The sequence below is a fragment of the Rhinatrema bivittatum genome, chromosome 2 (genome assembly GCF_901001135.1).
Source record: "Rhinatrema bivittatum chromosome 2, aRhiBiv1.1, whole genome shotgun sequence".
NCBI lineage: Eukaryota > Metazoa > Chordata > Amphibia > Gymnophiona > Rhinatrematidae > Rhinatrema > Rhinatrema bivittatum.
Window position 1 is genome coordinate 227,921,217 of NC_042616.1, and position 18,993 is coordinate 227,940,209.

General features: G+C 41.0%; 1 protein-coding gene across 10 annotated transcripts in view; it reads right to left on the bottom strand.

Moving 5' to 3' along the window:
* TBC1D5 (TBC1 domain family member 5) overlaps window positions 1-18,993 on the bottom strand; it is a 1,653,915-nt gene that overhangs the window by 1,329,831 nt on the left and 305,091 nt on the right. For all 10 annotated transcript variants that reach the window (XM_029589267.1, XM_029589269.1, XM_029589266.1 and 7 more), the window contains one exon: window positions 4,243-4,283. The gene's annotated coding sequence lies outside the window, so the exon portion shown is untranslated. The remainder of the gene's footprint in view (window positions 1-4,242; window positions 4,284-18,993) is intronic.

The following is an 18,993-nucleotide window of genomic DNA, read 5'->3' on the forward strand; positions in this document are numbered from 1 at the left end:
ACATGGGAGTGTGCAAGGGCCCAGTCCCAGATCTGTGTGGCTTCTTGGCAGAGAAGATAAGAGCCTGTGCCGCCTTGCTTGTTCAAGTACCACATTGCAACTGTGTTGTCTGTTTGTATGAGAACAGTCTTATATGAAAGGCAGTCCTTGAATGAATATAGAGCATAATGTATAGCTCGAAGCTCTAGGAAGTTGATCTGAAAAGTTGCTTCGAGCTGTGTCCAAGTACCTTGGGTTTGAAGATTGTTCACATAAGCGTCTGTGGTCAAAGTTATCTGTGGAACTGCTTGCTGAAAGGGTAGACCTGTTAGCAAGTTGACTTTGTTCGTCCACCAGAGAAGGGATAAAAGTAACTGGTGGGTTACTTGAACCTGGGATGACAGTGGTTGAATGGCTTGGAGCTATTGAGATTTCAAAGTCCATTGAGTTATTCTCATGGCCAGTCTGGCCAAAGAAGTGACATGGACCGTGGAAGCCATGTGTCCCAGCAAATTTAAGAATTGATGGGCTGAGGCTGTTTTCTTTGTGCACAGAGATACAGCTAGTCTGGAGAGTATGTCTGCACAGTCATTGGGCAGGAAGGCCTTTGCTACTGTGGTGTCCAAATCTGCTCCGATGAAAGTCAGGAGATGAGATGGAGTCAGGTGGGATTTTTGATAGTTGATGAGAAATCCCAGAGAGTGTAGGAGATTGATAGTGAGCTTGAGAGAGTTGAGAGCTCCTTTTTGGATTGGTTCGTGATGAGCCAGTCATCCAGAAAAGTTTTCCGTAAGAGGGCTCCGTGCACCGAAGTCACCCATATGTGAGGACTACCATCCTGCTTGTCCTGTGAGAAACACTGTGGATCTCTAAAGGTTAGAGGATGGAAATGAAGAAAAGAGTGCATGGGGTAACTTGCTGATGTGGCAAGTACTACCCTTAACCAATAAGCCTTCATACTGTTGATGCAACTCCATTATTGCTCTCTGATGCAAATCCATTATTGCTCTCTGCTTTAACAGAAGGGGGGGAAGGGGGAATTAGATTCAGACAGCAACCAGGTAAAATGCTCAGTCTCTCAGCCAGGACACCATGTGCATTTTGGATCCTGCCAGGTACTTCTGATCTGGCTTACCTCTGTTAGTAACAGGATACTGGGCTTGATGGACCCTTGGTCTGACCCAGCATGGCAAGTCTTATGTTATGTTGGAGAGCATGTTCCATTCTGATGACAGAGACTGTCAACCCAGGCTGGGCTGATAAAGTGGGTGAACACCAAGGGATTTCTTACTTGTCATAATTAAGGAATGCACCTGCACCAGCAATTAAATATCACCTATTGCCACCTCCACCCCAAAGAAGATACTCCTCATTGTTTAGGCATCTTTCTCTGTGCCTCCTCTGGCGTCAAGAGAGTTTGCATTTGGCTCAATCCCTAACCTGTGACAGATCTGGAACCTAGCGCTACTGGGTGAAGGGGAAGGGGAAAAATTCCAAAGCTTGCAAGAACAAGAAGGGGAAACATTTCTCCTTCTCTCCATGCACAGGGGGCTGAAGATGCCTTGCTCCAAGAAGAGGAGCAACACCAATGCTTGGGACTCTTAGCAACTGGCACATTCAGAAGGGCCTCCATTTTCCTGTCTGCACTCTAGGGGATGGGAGGAACATATAAACACAGCTGTACGTTTGAAGAATCGTTGTTCTGATTCAAACATTAATAGATGAAATATCCATACTGGACATCCAGTGCCCTCAGTCAGGCCTTAAATGTGCTTACTGCAGTCTTGGCCTTGGGCTTCTCTGATTTCATATGATCTTTTTCCTTTTTTTTTTTTTTCTTCTGCAGAACTTAAAAGTTCTGTTGAGAGGCTGCTGAGACCCTGGTAAAGAATTTGCAAAAAGGCACTAGACCTCAAGAATTGAAGAATTAAAAATATTTGAGAGAGAAAGGGTACATGTCCATGCAATAGCTCAGACAAACAGATTGAGGGGCTCACAAAGCAGCACATGTGTGTAGGAACATCTGCACATGCTCAGTAAAATTTTACTAAGCTTTGAAAGATGGGTCCAATTGGTGTCAAAGTGTCATGACTCAAAAATTATCCATCTAAATGGCACAAGTGGCATATTCAGCCACTTCTCCATTAAATTATAGCCGGATAATACTTTCAGCGCTGGATAAGCTTACTTTCCTAGTGCTGGAACCATACACTATGGGTAGTTTACGCTTCGAATGCTAGAAAACAGAAGCACTGCTGGATTGCTGGGAGGAGGTGAGTTGAGATCTCACTCCCAGCAAGATATTGTTATATTTTTTGTATGGGGGCAAATGGAATGTGTGGGCAGGACTACTCATACTGCGGGTGGGTGGGAGGGAATAGGGAAGGGAAGGGCACCGCACCGTTATCTGATGTGTGTGAGGGAATGCCCAGTGACCTGTATAAGGAGAGGTTTGGGATTGGGGGAACACAGCTCAAGAGGCCCATATCTATAATTTGGAGATCAGAAGGGGTGGAGTACAGCTGCTGGCCCTGTTTATTTATTTTTAGTTTCTTCACTGACAGCACTATTTACCTGGATATCTTATAAAGGTATCCAAGTAAGTAGGGAGTTATCCAGCCACACAAGGCCAAATAACTTTAAAACCTAACCAACTATATTCAAACATAGCCAGGTTTTAAAGTTAGCCAGATAACTTTAAGCAAGTATATTCAGCAGGACATTTCTCTCTCTGAATATGCGGGACAAGTTTTCCGGCTAATGGTAGCTGGAGAACTTGTCACTAAACAGCCTCATAGTGTCTTGCAAAAGAATTTTGTACATTTTTCACATTCTGCTGCCTAAAAAACACAAATCAAAATGATTCAAAGTAGTTTATTTCACTGACGTACACACTATACTATTCACTTTCATCATGAAAAAATAATTATGGAAATATTCCAAAAGTCATAATTAAAAAAAACAAAATCTGGATTGCCTAAATTTTCATACACTTTGTCACGGTAAAACCAATTATTCTCTGGTTCAAAAAATTGCCTTACAAAGTCCACAATATGTTAAACAGAGCCTGCCTGTGTCCAGTCACCATGGTTCAGCTGATTATTACACTCCTGGGTGAAGAATTGAGCTGTTTCTAGGGCCAATGTATTAAACCATGTATTAAGACTGTGCACTGAAATTCAGAAACAAATATGTTAGAACAAATAAGGAGGTAAGTGGCATGAAAAGATTTGAGAGGTCTGGTAAAAGACATGAGGAAGGAAAGTTGGTATGGGGTTGCAGATGGGAATTTATACATACATCTAACAAGTGGAAGAATCTCAACTAGGCAGATTAGATGGGTCATTTTGGTCTTTATCTGCTGTATTTATTACATTATTATGTTCCTGAAATGGTCAATCCTCCTGATAATGACACAGTCATCACTCTGAGAGACCACAGTGGAGATGCAACTTTAAGTTCCTCCAAAAGCCAAATAAACTGAACAGAAAGGAACAGAATTTTTTTTTTAAGTCTATTGAAGCCAGCCAGCATTTTCCTCATTTAACAGTTCAAAATGAAATTTCTACAGATAAAGTTTATATAGAGAACAAGTTAATTATTCAAGTTAATATTGTGAGACCTGCCTAGTAAAAGAATGTTAAATATTGCTACTTTAATGTTTTTTCCAGTATTTCAAGCCAAAGAATCTGAAAGCATTGTAGATACTATGTATGGACTTTCAGATTATGGAGTAAAGGAGGAGTTAAGCAATTTGTCACTACCACACACACACCTACCTTGCAAACTGTCTTAAGACTGTCTAAAAAGTAGTATTATACATTCTTACTGCAGTAAATGTTGGAGGGTGGATGACAAACATGGCCAAAGTATAAATTACATCCATCTAGACTTTGAATATAAGATCTTGTCTTGCAGATCACAAAAAAATGCCCTATATAGACAGAATCCAAAGTAAGTGGCAAAACAGTTGTGTTAATGGCTCCAGTGGCCTCCAGATGATTTTTAGGAGCCTCAATTTGGAAAAATAATGCTCAGGAATAAAACACAGAACGCTTTACCAAAATAAATGCATGTTTTAGTATTTCATAACTTGAAACAAAATACATAAGTTGCAAATTCTACATGCTAATATACCTATTGATTTCCAGTAACTGTAATGCTCAAAATGGCAGCTGAAAAAAATATAGTACTAAATATAGTACAAGAAGATAATTTTGTAAAAAGCGAAAACATAAATAAATAAAAATCCATTGTGCTTACCTCACAGAAATCTCTTCTTATAAAACTTGCGGAACTCTTTCCTACATAAAATAAATAATAGATTTTAGTTTATACAACATCTAATGTCCAACTGATCTTTAAAAGCAGAAACTGAACAAAACAGCAGCTCTGGGCTACCAACATTTCACTGTTGGCAATCCAAGAATTTTCCTGCAAAATGCAGTATAAATGTTAACCTACTTTGTTATATAAAATAGTCAGGTTAGTATATGAACCTGATTATAAGGCTGTTTTCCTCCAATGCAAACGTATCAATCTAATAAACCTGATCATCAGCTATGAGTCACTAGTCCATGGATACAAGTTAGCATTTTCTGCCATGAAATTCTAATATAAAGGTGCTTGCAGGAACTCTTGCATCACTGACAAGATGATGTGTGCACATGTCATGATGCCTAGTTTCCTTCCTTGGTACAGAAATTTGCACAAGGTAATGACATTTGTTATGTGAATTTCTATATAATACGTACATCAAACATTAGAGGCAGTTTTACCCCATGGGAAGCTAGACAAGAGATGGAATCAGCTGGTGATCACAGACACTAATAGCAAAGCAGCTTTAAAAATGCCAAATGATATCATAATGTTCTTTCACCTTGCTGAAATTTTAACTGAAATGTTTCCATACATAAAAGAAGAAGAAAGAAGATTTTAAGTGTCAGGCGCAGCAAGGGCTCATGACTGGATAATTGGATTTATTGCATTATTGTATATCTATTTTATTTTTTTTTTAGGCATTTTTATATACCGAAACATATTGTGTACACTTCATGTCAGTTTACATTGTATCTGTGGACCGTCTTTAATGACATGTCCTAAAATGCATTCAAACAAATAAATAACCCTATAAATAGTAAAAACATCTAAAATTCATCTAAATGTAATTTTTACAAAATAATAAAATACATAAAATTCAATCAATATCAAACTAGTTATAAAATAGGGTTTATAATAGACATTCTTTGTAATAGTCTAGATTCACAGGGGGAGTCTCTAAGAGAAGTCATACTACTTTGTTGAACACCTGTGCGAACAACCATGTTTTTAGCTGTTTCTTAAAAGGTTGTATACGCGCCTCTAAATGTATATCCAGTGGAAGAGAGTTCCACAGTTTTGGGTCAGCTATAGAGAGGGCCCTTTCTCTGAATGCATTAAAATGTGCTGATTTGGGAGATGGAACTCGGAGAAGTGCTTTATCTAGGGACCTCAAATTACGAGAGGGTGTGTGGATGCGAAGGGCTGCATTTAGCCATTCGTTGTTATTGCCACAGATGGTTTTATGAATAAGCGTCAAACATTTGTATTCGATTCGAGAATGGATAGGGAGCCAGTGGGTGATATGATCAAATTTTTTGGAATTGGTTAACAGACGCGTGGCAGCATTTGCAAGAGTTGCAAAGGGCGAATAGATGTTAGCAGTAAGCCCAAAAAAAGGGCATTACAATAATCCAGCTTTGATAATAACAGAGCTTGGAGCACCGTTCGAAAATCATTATAGTGTAACAAAGGTTTTAATTTCCTTAAGATTTGTAATTTATAAAAGCTGTCTTTAATTATGGTCTTTATAAATGCCTTTAGGTGAAGTTAGTTATCTAATATCGCACCAAGACTCCTCACTTCATGTCTAATATTTAAAGAAGATGGATTTAAGCTTATTTCTACTGAAATTATTTCAGTAACCTTATTACAAATATTATTATTTATTTAACATTTTTATATAGCGAAATTCATGTAGCAGATGTTACATATCAATTCGGTTTACATTATAACATTAAAACAAGCAAGACAGAGTGCAAATTACATCGAACAAGAGAATAAACTTGGATGAAGTAAGTGGGGGTTAAAGAACAAGAAATTACAATAAATAACTTATAAAATAACTTATACAATAAATAATGTAGTATTCCAATAGAATCTGGCTAAATATACCGTAGATACATTCCAAGGTGCATAAATTTGAAAGGATATAGAGTACGATTATTGGTGTGGGTAGAAGGCTTGTTCGAATAGCCAAGTTTTGAGTCTCTTTTTAAAGACAATAGGGCAAGGTTCTTTCCGGAGGTCTGGAGGTAGAGCATTCCATTGTGCGGGTTCTGCTGTGGAAAAAGTGCGTTTATTTAGTGAGGATTTGATGGTTGGGGCGAGGAGAGTATCTTTATATGCCGTTCTCACCGGTCTGGAGAGTATATGTGGCTGCAGAGGGGTATTGAGTTCCAGAGGAATGAGCTTATGAATTGATTTATGTATGATTGTTAGTACTTTGTAAGAGATTCTGAACTTGATTGGGAGCCAGTGTAGGTTTTTTAAGATGGGGGTAATATGATTTCTTTTGTTGAATTTCGTTAGAATCCTGGCTGAAGCATTTTGGAGCATTTGTAATGGTTTTATTGTGTTGGTTGGGAGGCCAAGTAGGAGGGAGTTACAGTAGTCGATTTTTGAAAAAATGATTGCTTGGAGAACTGCCCGGTAGTCTTGGAAATGGAGGAGTGGTCTGAGTCGTTTCAGAACTTGTAATTTGTAGAATCCGTCCTTAGTGGTATTATTAATGAATCTCTTAAGGTTTAGTTGATTGTCCATGATGACTCCAAGGTTTCTAACTTGAGGTGAGAAGGATAGTTTATTAGTAGTAGGTAAGTTAGATGTATCATGGTTACTGTCTTGTGTGATAAGTAGTATTTCAGTTTTGTTGGAATTAAGGATCAGGTTGAGACTCTTGAGTAGGTTGTTGATGGTTTGGAGGCAGTTGTTCCAGAATTCTAGTGTTTTTTGTAGAGTTTCCGTAACCGGGATGAATATTTGCACGTCGTCTGCGTAGATATAGTGGGTTAATTTTAGATTGGAGAGAAGCTGGCAAAGTGGTAGTAGATAAATGTTGAAGAGGGTGGGGGATAAGGAAGAGCCTTGAGGGACTCCCAAGGATGAGGAAACTGGGTGTGATTCTTCGTTGTTGACTCTGACCTTGTAAACTCTGTTATGTAGAAACGATTTGAACCATCTGAGAGCAGTGCCTTTGATGCCGATGTCTGTTAGCCTATCCAGAAGCATTGTGTGGTTTACCGTGTCAAATGCAGCTGATAGGTCGAGGAGAATGAGTAAGCCTGGTTGTTTTTTTTCTAGATTCAGTAAAATTGTGTCAGTCAGGGAGATTAGCAGAGTTTCTGTATTTCTGGTTTTTCTGAAGCCGAACTGAGAAGGGGCTAGTATTTTGTTGTCTTCTAAGTATTCAGTGAGTTGCTGGTTGACAATTTTTTCTAGGATTTTTGAAATGAAGGGGAGTTTAGCGATAGGGTGATAGTTAGATGGGTCCTCTGGAGACAAATTGGGTTTTTTCAGGAGAGGTTTTAGGATTGCGAGTTTCAACTGGTCAGGTACTGAACCTTGCATTAGTGAGCAGTTAATAATGTCGGCAATAGGTTTGGCGACAATTTTAGAGCTGGCAATGAGTAAGTTGGTGGGTATCGCATCTGTGGGGTGAGAGGCAGGTTTGACCTTCTTCAGGATTGTTTCAACCTCTAAGGATGACGTCGGTTCGAATGTTTCAAGACTGGTGTTCTGTTGATAATGAGGGTATTGGGTTGGTGTTGGTAGTGGAGCATTGTTGGCTTTTAGAGGTCTGATCAAATCAATGATTTTTTTCTTGAAATATGTTGCTAACTCTGAGGCTTTGCTGGCCGCTTGGTCGTCTGGGATGGTCGTGGTAGTGGGTTTAGTGAGAGATGAAACAAGGGAGAAAAAAGCTTTAGGGTCGAAGATGAAGTGGTGTATTTTCTGTGAGAAAAAATCCCTCTTTGTTTGGAGGATGGATATCCGGTAGCGGTGCATGAGGGATTTGTAAGCTTCCAGATTCGATGTGGAAGGGTTTTTTCGCCATGTATGTTCGATTCTTCTGATTTCTTGTTTCAGGGTTTTTAGCTGGGGGGTGTACCAGGGTTTCCTGTTGTTCGTATTAGATCGTAGAGTTTTAGTGGTTAAAGGACATGTTAGGTCTGCTACTTCCTTAGTTATTTTAGTCCAGGAGGTTGTGGCTGAATTGGCATCCGTGAGGTCTAGCTTGTCTAAAGCAGAAGCTAGATATGGTCTGAGGGTTTCTGGGTTGCATAGCTTCCTGAATTGTATTGTGGTTTTTTGTAAAGGTCGGAGGATGGGTTGGGTGAACTTGAGAGTTGTAGAAATCAACTTGTGGTCTGACCAGGGAACTGGGGAACAGGTTGTAGATGAGGCAGAGCAAAGGCTTTCATTTATGAAAATTAAGTCTAATGTATGTCCCGCTTTGTGCGTCGGCTCCTTGATAAATTGTTTGAAACCCATGAATTGAAGTGAAGTGAGAAAGGTTTCACAACTGGAAGATTGAGGGGTTTTGTCCACGTGGGAGGTTGAAATCTCCCAATATTATAGCAGGGGTATCTGAGTTGATGTGTTTTGCTAGGAGTTCAATTAAAGGAGAAGGGTCTGATTCTAGGCTTCTTGAGGGGCATATGTAAGACCGATTTGAAGGTGTTTAGATTTAAATAATGCGAATTCGAGAGAGGGTGATGAAGTGGTGGTCTGTAGGGAAAGCCCTAGCTCTTTTTTTGTGGCTAATAATAGACCGCCTCCTCTTTTTTTGATTCTGGGGATAGAGAGGATGTTATAAGTGTGAGTAGGGAGTTGGTTGATTAGAGCCGTGTCTTCAGGTTTCAGCCAAGTTTCTGTGATTGCGCAGCAGTCTGGATTAGATTCTGTTAGATAGTCGTATAGGAGATGAGATTTTTTCGATAGTGATTATGCATTTATCAGGGTTAAGGAGAGTAGCGTGAGGCCCAGCAATTGGCTCAGTGGTGAGGTCATGATAGGGATAATTCTCTTTTGAATGAAGTTGGGATTGGTGTGGTTTGTTACTGCGTTTCTCCTTTTGTTGTGGATGATTGGTATAGCGAGGGTGTGCATGGTGAGTGACGTTTGGGTGCGTATTGGGATGTCTCAAAGAGTGCTGTGGAAGACTGGGTGAGAGACTGGTAGAGTCAGGATGAGTGTTGGTTGAGTCTGGTGAAGACTGGATGCGTCTGGTGTGGTCTGGACAGATTCTGGTAGAGGCTGGAAGTATTTGGTAGAGTCTGGAGGAATGTTGTTTGAGTCTGGTAGAATCTGGATGAGAGTTGGTTGAGTCTGGTAGCGTCTGATGGCTTCTGGTCGCGTCTGGTAGTGTCTGGATGAGTGTCAGTTGAGTCTGTAGTTGTCCGGGTGAAAGCTGAAGTTGTCTGTGTAGGCATTTGATTCGTCGGCGTGAACTTAGGATGCGTCTGAGAGAGTGTTGTCAGATTAAAACTATCCTGAGATATTTTAAACCCCTCTAATCGCGAGGGGATGATGTCATCGATCGGAGCGTCCTGTGAGGGGGGAGGGTGACTACGATCGTGTGAGTGCGGATCTCGGTGGAGCAGGCGGGCTGCAGGCAGATCAAAGTCCCATTGATTAGAATTTGAGCCGAGAGAGAGTCTGAGGGGATATTAACAGCAGGAGATGAGTTGTGGTAGTATGTAGGAGGGCGGGAGGTGGCCTGGAGAGGTTGGGGTGGACTCAGGATGTATAATTCCTTGAGTAATAATCGGCCTAGGTAGGGAAGGATCCTAAAGGCGAATTTGTAAAGTCGGTCGAGCAGAGAGAATGGGCTTCCTCGGGGCTGCACGAAGGGGTGAACCCCTTTGTTGTGCTCCTTCGGCGCGCGACGCCGGCGCGCGGTGCCTGAAGTCTTGCCGGCTCTTTAAATTTGGCGCGGGCGCGTCGTGGCGAGGTCACCAGCGCGACTGGGGCGGCGTCGGTCTGATTGGCCGGGTGGAGGAAGGCCTGTCTCGTCGATTCCTGCGGCGGTGGGCGGAGAGGAAGCCGGGTCGGATCGCCGCGATTTAGAGAAGAAGAAGCAAGAGGAGGTAAGTTAGAAACTCCCATGTGGCCGGAGCGGGGGCCCACGGAGGTAGGGCGAGAGTTGATGGCCTTACCCCGATGGGCTCAAGCGCCGGCTGCTCGGGCCTCTCTCCCAGCCCTGTCCTCTGCTCCGGGGACCTGCTTCCAAGGTGCGGTCGGCGTTTGAAGAGAAATATATAGAATCTCTGTTTTTGTGTCATTTAGGGAAAGTGACATGTGAGTGAGGAGCTGTTTAATGGAACTGGAATAAATAGCCCACAATTTCAATGTGTTATTTAACGAATCTTTGATTGGGAGAAGTATCTGGACATCGTCAGCAAATATATAATGAACAGTCCTAGTCCTGCCAGTAATCTCCATAATGGGCCATATAGATGTTAAATAACGTAGGAGAAAGGCATGAACCCTGTGGTACTCCAGTTGTTAACCTGATCTTTTTTGATTCTGCTATATTTATTTTGACTTTGAAAGATCTGTCTGTTAAATAAGATTTAAACCAAGTGAGAGTAGTATCTTTAAGACCAATTTCTTTGAGCTTGCAGATCATAGAATCATGGTTTATAGTGTCAAAGGCCACCGAAATATCTAATAGAATTAAGAGATATGAATTTCCATTGTCCAAACCTCTCAGAATGGTGTCTGAGAGGGAAGTGAGCAAAGTTTCCGTATTATGTGATTTATGTGATTTACGAAATCCATATTGAGAAGGATAAAACAACTCTGCCCCATGCCAACGAGAGCAGTGAGATTTATGATCTGTTCTCTGCTTACTGACACATTTTCATGCTTATTTGATGCATCTTACACTTACTATATTTAATATTATTGTAAACTTCTTTGAGTTTTACAGGGAAGGTAATCTACAAGTATGAAATGGAAATGGAAGATAAGTCGCACAGCTGAATTTTGAAAAGATCATAGTAGAGAGAGTAAAGTTCACTGGGATATCTGTAAAGAGGAGGTTGTAGTAATCTAAGCAGTAGTTAGGGGCAGATTACTGGAAAATATCAGCCCAGGGGATTTTTTTCAAAACTGGCCCTTGGGGTAGCTGACTCCCTTGTGCACTTTCTCCGCAGCACATGCATCAATGCGCCAAGACGACTCTGAAACCTGGCAGAATTTCTTAAGCACAAATATCTCCAAATAAATTTCAAATTTTTCCTAAATAACTAAGAAATAGAGCTTAGTCTAGACCAGCAGTGAGTAAACAAAGCTTTAGATCCCCATTCCATCCATGCAAAGAGGTTAGGGCAACCCCACAAGTCTGTTTAGCAGAATACCTCACCTTAGTCACACATGTAGAACACAGACAGACCCTCACCAAATACAAAATGAAGAGATAATAAAGTATAAATAAAAACATGCAGACAAAAACTGAACTTGAAATCACAAGCAGCCAGATTCTGTATGGAATGGAAAAACAAATATCATTCCTCTCTAAACATCAAACAATAACATCAAGAAATATAAAGCAATCAATCATAATAGTAAAACCAAACTCATAAAAAGAATAAATATTTCAAAACAAATGATGAAAAGAACATCCAATGATTACAAATATATAACTGGTTTTTTTTAATTTCCCAAACATCGATAAAATATTTCAAAATAGCAGACACAGCAAACCAACCCAATAATTAAAATTAAAGCTAAAATAAATCCCCCTGCTCTCTGTACCTGGAAACTTTAGATTCCAGTCACTCTGAGATTGTCATGAATAAGTAAGAGGTGGGAGATATACACAATTTCTTCTCTCTCTAACATATGTTCATTCTCACACAAACTCCCTTATAGTCTCTCTCACACACATGCTCACTAGATGACACACCGTCTCTCGTACATATTCTCTCTCACAGACATGCTCACTGTGTTACACACTCATGCTCTTGTTCACACACATGCTCACTGGATCAATCGCTCTCTTTTATACTCACACAGGCCCACTGGCTTAAACAGTCCTCTTGATCAAACATATGTTCATTGGCTCACTCATTCTCTCTCACTCACAAACATGCTCTGGTAACTACAACAAGCCCGACAGTATTTATGCAGTGGAACAATGGAAAAACAGAAACAATCACGCTTCACAAAACATCAAACAATAAAATCAAGAGATATAAGACATCATTCATAATATTAAAACCATGAAAAGAATGAATATATCAAAACAGCCAACAAACATAGGGGGCCCAATAATCAAAGCACGTTCAGTGCTACTTAGCCGGATAAGTAGGATTTATGTGGGTAGGATTTATGTGCAAGACCCGAAAATACAAATCAATCAAACACCAAGCTGGCCCAACTTTGATTCAGCATCATCATTGGAGTTCCAAGCTATCATCAAAAAAATGAACCCAGCTAAGCACCCTATCGATAGCATAGCCATACCGACAATCAAAGCCATCGAACCATCAATAACCAAAACGTTAACAGACATTGTGAACCTATCCCTCACAGTCGTTGATTATGCACTTACATTTAGTGGCTACTGCTTAGCCACATAAGTCCATTATACGGCTAAAATGTTGGCTGAAAAAGTTGTGAGCAGGCAATGGGTGGAGCAACTTAGCCATGTAACTTATGCAATTAAGTAGCATTATTTTGTCTTAGCCACATAAGTTTACCAGATACATTAGATGATTATAATTGATATGGCTAGATACAAATATATTTGCGTATATTCAGCGACTTTGCCACGCCACATGTAATTTAGCCAAATAAGTTATATCCGGTCAAGTTACTTAAACAGCCATCTTTCAATATTGAGCCACTAATGATTTAAAAAGAAACACAAATTTGTTCTAATATTTCCCAAACACCAATACAATATTTCAAAACAGCAAACACATGAAACAATGCCCCAAAATTCATATTAATAAAAAAATAAATAATTAAAAATCTCCAGCTCTCCATACCATTAAAAAAATACCTGGCATCTTTTGATTTCCCAGAGATTGTTATGGATTTGGGTGAAGAAGGCCATATGATCTTTATTCTCTCTCTTTCTCCATCACACACACAGGCATTCTCTCTCTCATGCACACATGCAGGTACTTACACACATTCAGGTGCTCACTCTAATGCACATATTCAGGCTCTCTCTTTCACACACACATGCAGGCTCACTCATGCACATATTCAGGCTCTCTCTCTCTTTCATACACACCTGCAGGCTCATTCTCATGCACATATTCAGGCTCTCTCTCTCTTTCATACACACATGCAGGCTCACTCTCATGCATATATTCAGGCTCGCTCTCTCTTTCATACGCACATGCAGGCTCATTCATATTCAGGTTATCTCTCTTTCATACACACGATTGCACTCTCTCTCATACACACACACACCCTTCTCAGTCGTCATCCTTTCTTCTGGGCCTTGGCTGCACCTGTGCTGCTCATTAACTGCCAGAGGGGAAGTGGGAGAAAGCAGCCCTGCAACAGCCAGTTGAGTCCTTCTGTCAAGCCTGTAGCCCTTTCTTCGAGCCACGTCGGGTTGGATTCTGTCACGGCTCCAAGACCTCGCTCAGGCCGCAACGGGTTAGGCTCCGTCACAATCCCGCCGAGATCTCCCTTGGGCCATGTCAGGTATCGCAGCCCCACAAAATAACTTGCTCTGCAGCTTCATTGGTCTATTGGGGGATGCTCGAATCCCCGGTAGACCAGTCTGCCCCTGGCGGTAGTGTGTTTAGAAAGGAAGAGAAAGATTTGGGCAATATTACAGAGAAGTAAACACTTTAATAGTGTTACAGCTCCGCATTCTTTAAGCTATGAGTTCTCCGCTCTTTGAAATATCTCCTTTCCATTTCAGACTTTAGAGCAGTAGTGCAAGCATTTATCCTGACCGTAGTAAACCTCTGAAATTCTTTATAGGTTGGACTACCAAAGCATATGACTGCATCACTTCAATTGTTACAAAATGCAGCCGCCCGATTAATCTTCTCTTGCTCTCTTAGAGGTCACATTTCTCATGTATTTTTCCGATTTCATTGGCTTCCTGTCAAGTACAGTATCTAATGTAAGCTGATGACTTTTGTACATAACTATATTCTACCAGTCCAGCTTCTTTGACTGACAAATTGGTGTGGTATGACCCTTCTACGGCTTTTCCATTTCTGGTCCCATGCTATGGAATGAGCTGCCTTTGGAGTAAAGAAATCTCAGCGATCACAAATTATTTAGAAAATAGTTGAAAGTGCATTTCTTTCATCTGCCTTTTTTTCCTGATGTCTCCTATTTTAACAATACAAATGTTTTATTTGATTTTTTTTGTAATGTTTAGTAACTGTTTTTGATTAGTTATTTGATTTATTGTTCACTACTTAGCATAGTTTTTCTGTTATAGGCAGTATGCAAAAATCAGGAAATAAATACATTTATTTATTTATTTTTCAAGTTTTATATACCGTCGTTCGGTTTCGCCATCACAACGGTTTACAAAGTTTCGATGTTTAACACAGCGTTCAAAAGATTCATGCGATTGTTAACATAGTTACTGTAGGCGTTATAAACGTAGTTCGGATGTCAAACTGTACAGGTTATATTAAATGCTTGCATTGGTTCCACATGTTTACATAGGCCGGTAGGGAGGGAAATAATAACAGAGTCATTGGGTGTTTGGTTAGGCTTTGGTAAACATCCAAGCTTTTAGTTTTTTTTAAAGGTTTTTAAATTTTGCTGTGTTCTAAGTTCGTTGGGAGGGTGTTCCAGAGTTCGGGACTTCCTAGGCATATGACTCTCTTCCAAGTTGAGGTAAGTTGTTTGGAATGAGCAGGTGGAAATTTTAATAGACCTGTGTTAGTTGAGCGGAGGTTTCGGTTTGGTGAGTGGATTTTATAGATGTACTTAGCCAGTTTGTTTTTCATATATTATTTTGTGTAATATGGATAGTTATTTTGTAGTCTATCCTGAATTTTATTGGGAGCCAGTGTAGTTATATAAGTGTTGGAGTAATGTGATCATGTTTTTTTAGTTCCTGTGAGTATTCTGGTGGCTGTATTTTGAAGAATTTGGAGTGGTCGGATGGTGGTGAGAGGTAAGTTGAATAGCAGGGAGTTGCAGTAGTCCAGGTTGGAGAAGGTGAGCAGTTGAAGGACTGTTCTGAAGTCGTTGTGGGAAAGGAAAGGTTTCAGACTTCATAGGGTTAGGAGTTTGTGATATCCATCTTTGATTTTAGCAGTGATGTGGTTCTTGAAGGATAGTTCATTGTCAATTATGACTCCTAGGTTGCGGGCATGAGTGACAGGGGAGATTGCCGCCTTTTGGTTCATTATGTTGAGTGGTGGTAGGTGAGGAGAGTTGTTCTTTCTATCCAGCATGATTACTTCTGTCTTATCGATGATTAGGATGAGTTTCATGTTGGTTAGAAATTGCTTTATTTTGGTGAGATAAGTGGCTGTTTTTTTGTAGGTATCTTCCAGAGTGTTGTGTATTGGGATTAGTATTTGGATGTCATCCGCATATATGAAGTGGGTCAGTTTACGGTTTGAGAGGAAGTGGCATATCGGTAGAAGATAAATGTTGAAGAGTGTCATAGATAAAGCGGAGCCTTGGGGAATTCCGGTGTCAAGGTTTATTTTCTTTGAGAGGGTGTTGTTGATTGACACCTGGTAGGTTCTTTGTGATAGATAGGATGAGAACCATTGTAAGGTTTTTTCATTTGCACCAATTTCGGAGAGACGGTCAATCATGATTGAGTGGTTTACCGTGTTGAAGGCTGCTGATGGGTCTAGTAGGACTAGAAGGTAGCTGTGGCCATTGTCAAAGCCTTTGAGCATGATGTCGTTTAATGATAGGAGTAGTGACTCCTATCATCAGGTGTTTCCTGAAGCTGAATTGCGTGGGGAGTAGGATGTTGTTCCTTTCCAGGTGGACGCTGTGTTGGGAGTGGACGATGTTTTCAATAATTTTGGTGATGAATGGTAGGTTTGATATGGGTCAGTAGTTTAGTGGGTTTTCTGGATCAAGGTTGGTCTTTTTCAGTATGGGTTTGATAATTGCTGATTTTAGGCAGTCAAGGTAGTTTCCTTCTGTGAGGGATAGGTTCATGATGTCTGTTAATGTTTTGGTTATTGATGGTCAGATGGCTTTGATTGTCTGTATGGCTATGCTATCGATAGGGTGCTTAGCTGGGTTTATTTTTTTGATGATAGCTTGGAATTCCAATGATGATGCTGAATCAAAGTTGGGCCAGCTTGGTGTTTGATTGATTTGTATTTTCGGGTCTTGCATGTTGTTGTTGAGGTTGTTATTTATGTGGGGGGGGGGGTTCCTTAAAGAAATCTGCAAAGTCATTGCTTGAAATCTTGGAGGTTGATGATGTCTGGTCATTGGAGGATTTGGTTAGGCTTTGTACGATATTGAAAAGCATTCTTGGAATTTATTTTGTTTGAGTAGAAGTTTTTTTTTGCGTTGTGGATAAGTTTTTTGTAGTCTGCTAAGTGTGATCGGTAGGCATTAAGTAGTGTGGTTGTTTTGTTGTTCCATCAGGTTTTCTCTTTTTTTTTTTTGGAGTTCACGTTTGGCTGTTCTGATGTTGTCGTTGTACCATTGGTTCTGGTGTTTTGGGTTTTTTATTGTTTTCTTTATCGTGGGATTTATCTTGTCTGCAATTGTTTTAGTGATGGTGAGCCAGGAGGAAGACCTATATAACGCGTTTTAGTGATGGTAACCCAGGAGGAAGACCTATATAATGTGTTTTCTGCGTTATATAGGTCTATGTTTGTTAGTTCTGTTTGTAGATTATCTTGAAGTGTCTCTATGTTGAAGGGTGACCAGTAGGAGAAGGATCTAGGTGGGTTTTTTTCTGTTGTAAATTTACAGTTGGAAGTCAGTTTAGAGTGGATTAGAGAGTGGTCTGACCAGGGGATATTAGTGATACTTGTGTGGTAAGTAGCCCATATGTCAGTATTGATGAAGACAAGGTCTAGTGTGTGACCTGCTTTGTGTGTTGGGCCTTTGATGATTTGACTTAGGCCTAGGGTTGAGAGGGCATCTGTTATTGAGGTGCATGTGGGGGATGGTGTCTAAGTGTATGTTAAAGTCTCCTAAGATGATGATGGGTTTGTTGATAGTTAGATTGGTCAAGAAGAATTTTATCAGTGGTGAGCAGTTCCGATCTAGTGACTTGGGGGTTACAGTATACAAGACAGATTTGTAGTTTTGGTGAGTCGAATAATGCAATTTCCAGTGGTGAGTGGGCGTTAGTTGGGAGTAATTTCATCTGTAGGTTTTTTTGATGATTAGCATTAGGCCATCTCCTTTCTTTTTTGGTCTGGGGATTGAAAACGTTCTATAGATAGGGTTATTGATTTGGTTGATTAAGACTGGGTCAGTGTTTTTTATCCATGTTTCCGTGATGGCTATGAAATCTGGTTTGTAATAGTCGAGTAGGTCGGTGATGATGGGTATTTTCTTTACTATGGATTGTGCGTTGAATAGTAGGAATGATAGTGCTATGTAACTGCTGTAGGCCTTAGTGTTGATGTGAGTGATGTTTATGTGTTGGTACTCACAATCTTTCTTTGTTTTTCTTCTTATTTCCTTCTGTGGGTTATCCATGTTTTGATCCTTTCTGTGGGTCTTGAGGTGGGTGTAGTCAGGGGTTTGAGCGTTTGCCATTTCTTGTTGAGTGCAGCAGCAAATTTTCTGGGTTTGGGGTATGCACTAAGACTTGCACTAAGGGGTGGACAAAGGGGAGTGCCCCTTTGTCGCACTGCTTCGGCACACAGCGCGTGACGTCGGGGAGCGCGCCTCCCTTTAAAGTGTGTCCCGGCGCCTCTTGATGATGTCACCAGGGGCCCCCGCCGTGGAGGCAGGGCCGCTTCGGGGCGTTCTGCTGCTCTTTTTCCGGCTCCTGCCCCCCTCATGGGGTGCCCGGCACCCCATGAGGGGTGCCCGGCACCCCTCATGGGTGCCGGGCACCTGTTCGAGCTGTCTGTGAGGTCGCAGAGCCCAGAGGGACATCCGGGGAGCATGCCTCCCTTTAAAGGGTGTCCCAGCGCCTCTTGATGATGTCGCCAGCAGCGGGCCTCCCTGCTGTGGGGGCAGGGCCGCTCCAGTGCTCATCGGGGCGTTCTGCTGCTCTTTTTCTGGCTCCTGCCATCCTCGTGGGCACCGGGCGCCTGTTGGAGCTATCGGCGAGGTCGTAGAGCCCATAATATTTAGACAGCTACATGTAGAGAGAGAGAGAAATCTAAGATAACCTCAAGTTATGGGCTACAGTTACAGGGAGGGAGGAAGACTATGTTATCCAGAGAAAAGGGGAAGTGAATTTCAGGAGGGTGCGGAAAGGATAAGAAATTCTGTTAGCCATATTAATTGAAGAGCATAGTGGGTAATCCAGGTGGCAATGTCAGACAAGACAACTGAGATTTGGGACTGGGAGTAATCAAAAGATGGTACTCAAAGCCATGGAAGGAGATCAAAGCACCACAAGAAAAAGTACAGAGAAAGAAAAGAGGGCTCAGGACACAGCACTGAAACACAATTAAAGGGGGATAGTAATGTAGAAGGATCCCCCCAAGAGGATACACTAAAAATGTGATAAAAGAGGTATGAAGAGAAATGAGATACATTGTTGCCCTCCTCTCATTCAGCACTGATCACAACTACAGTGCTTCCATTCACATCAATACCATCACTGTGGGTATCATATGCCCATCTAACTAAAGACTGCTAAAACTGAAGATAAAAAAATACACATATATACTTACACACACCTAGAAATATAGACATACACATACTGAGAAGACGAGAACACTATATATGTTTTCCCTCTTCATAAGCTCCTTACTCAATTGTGAACCTGAGCAAATGATTACTATGGCT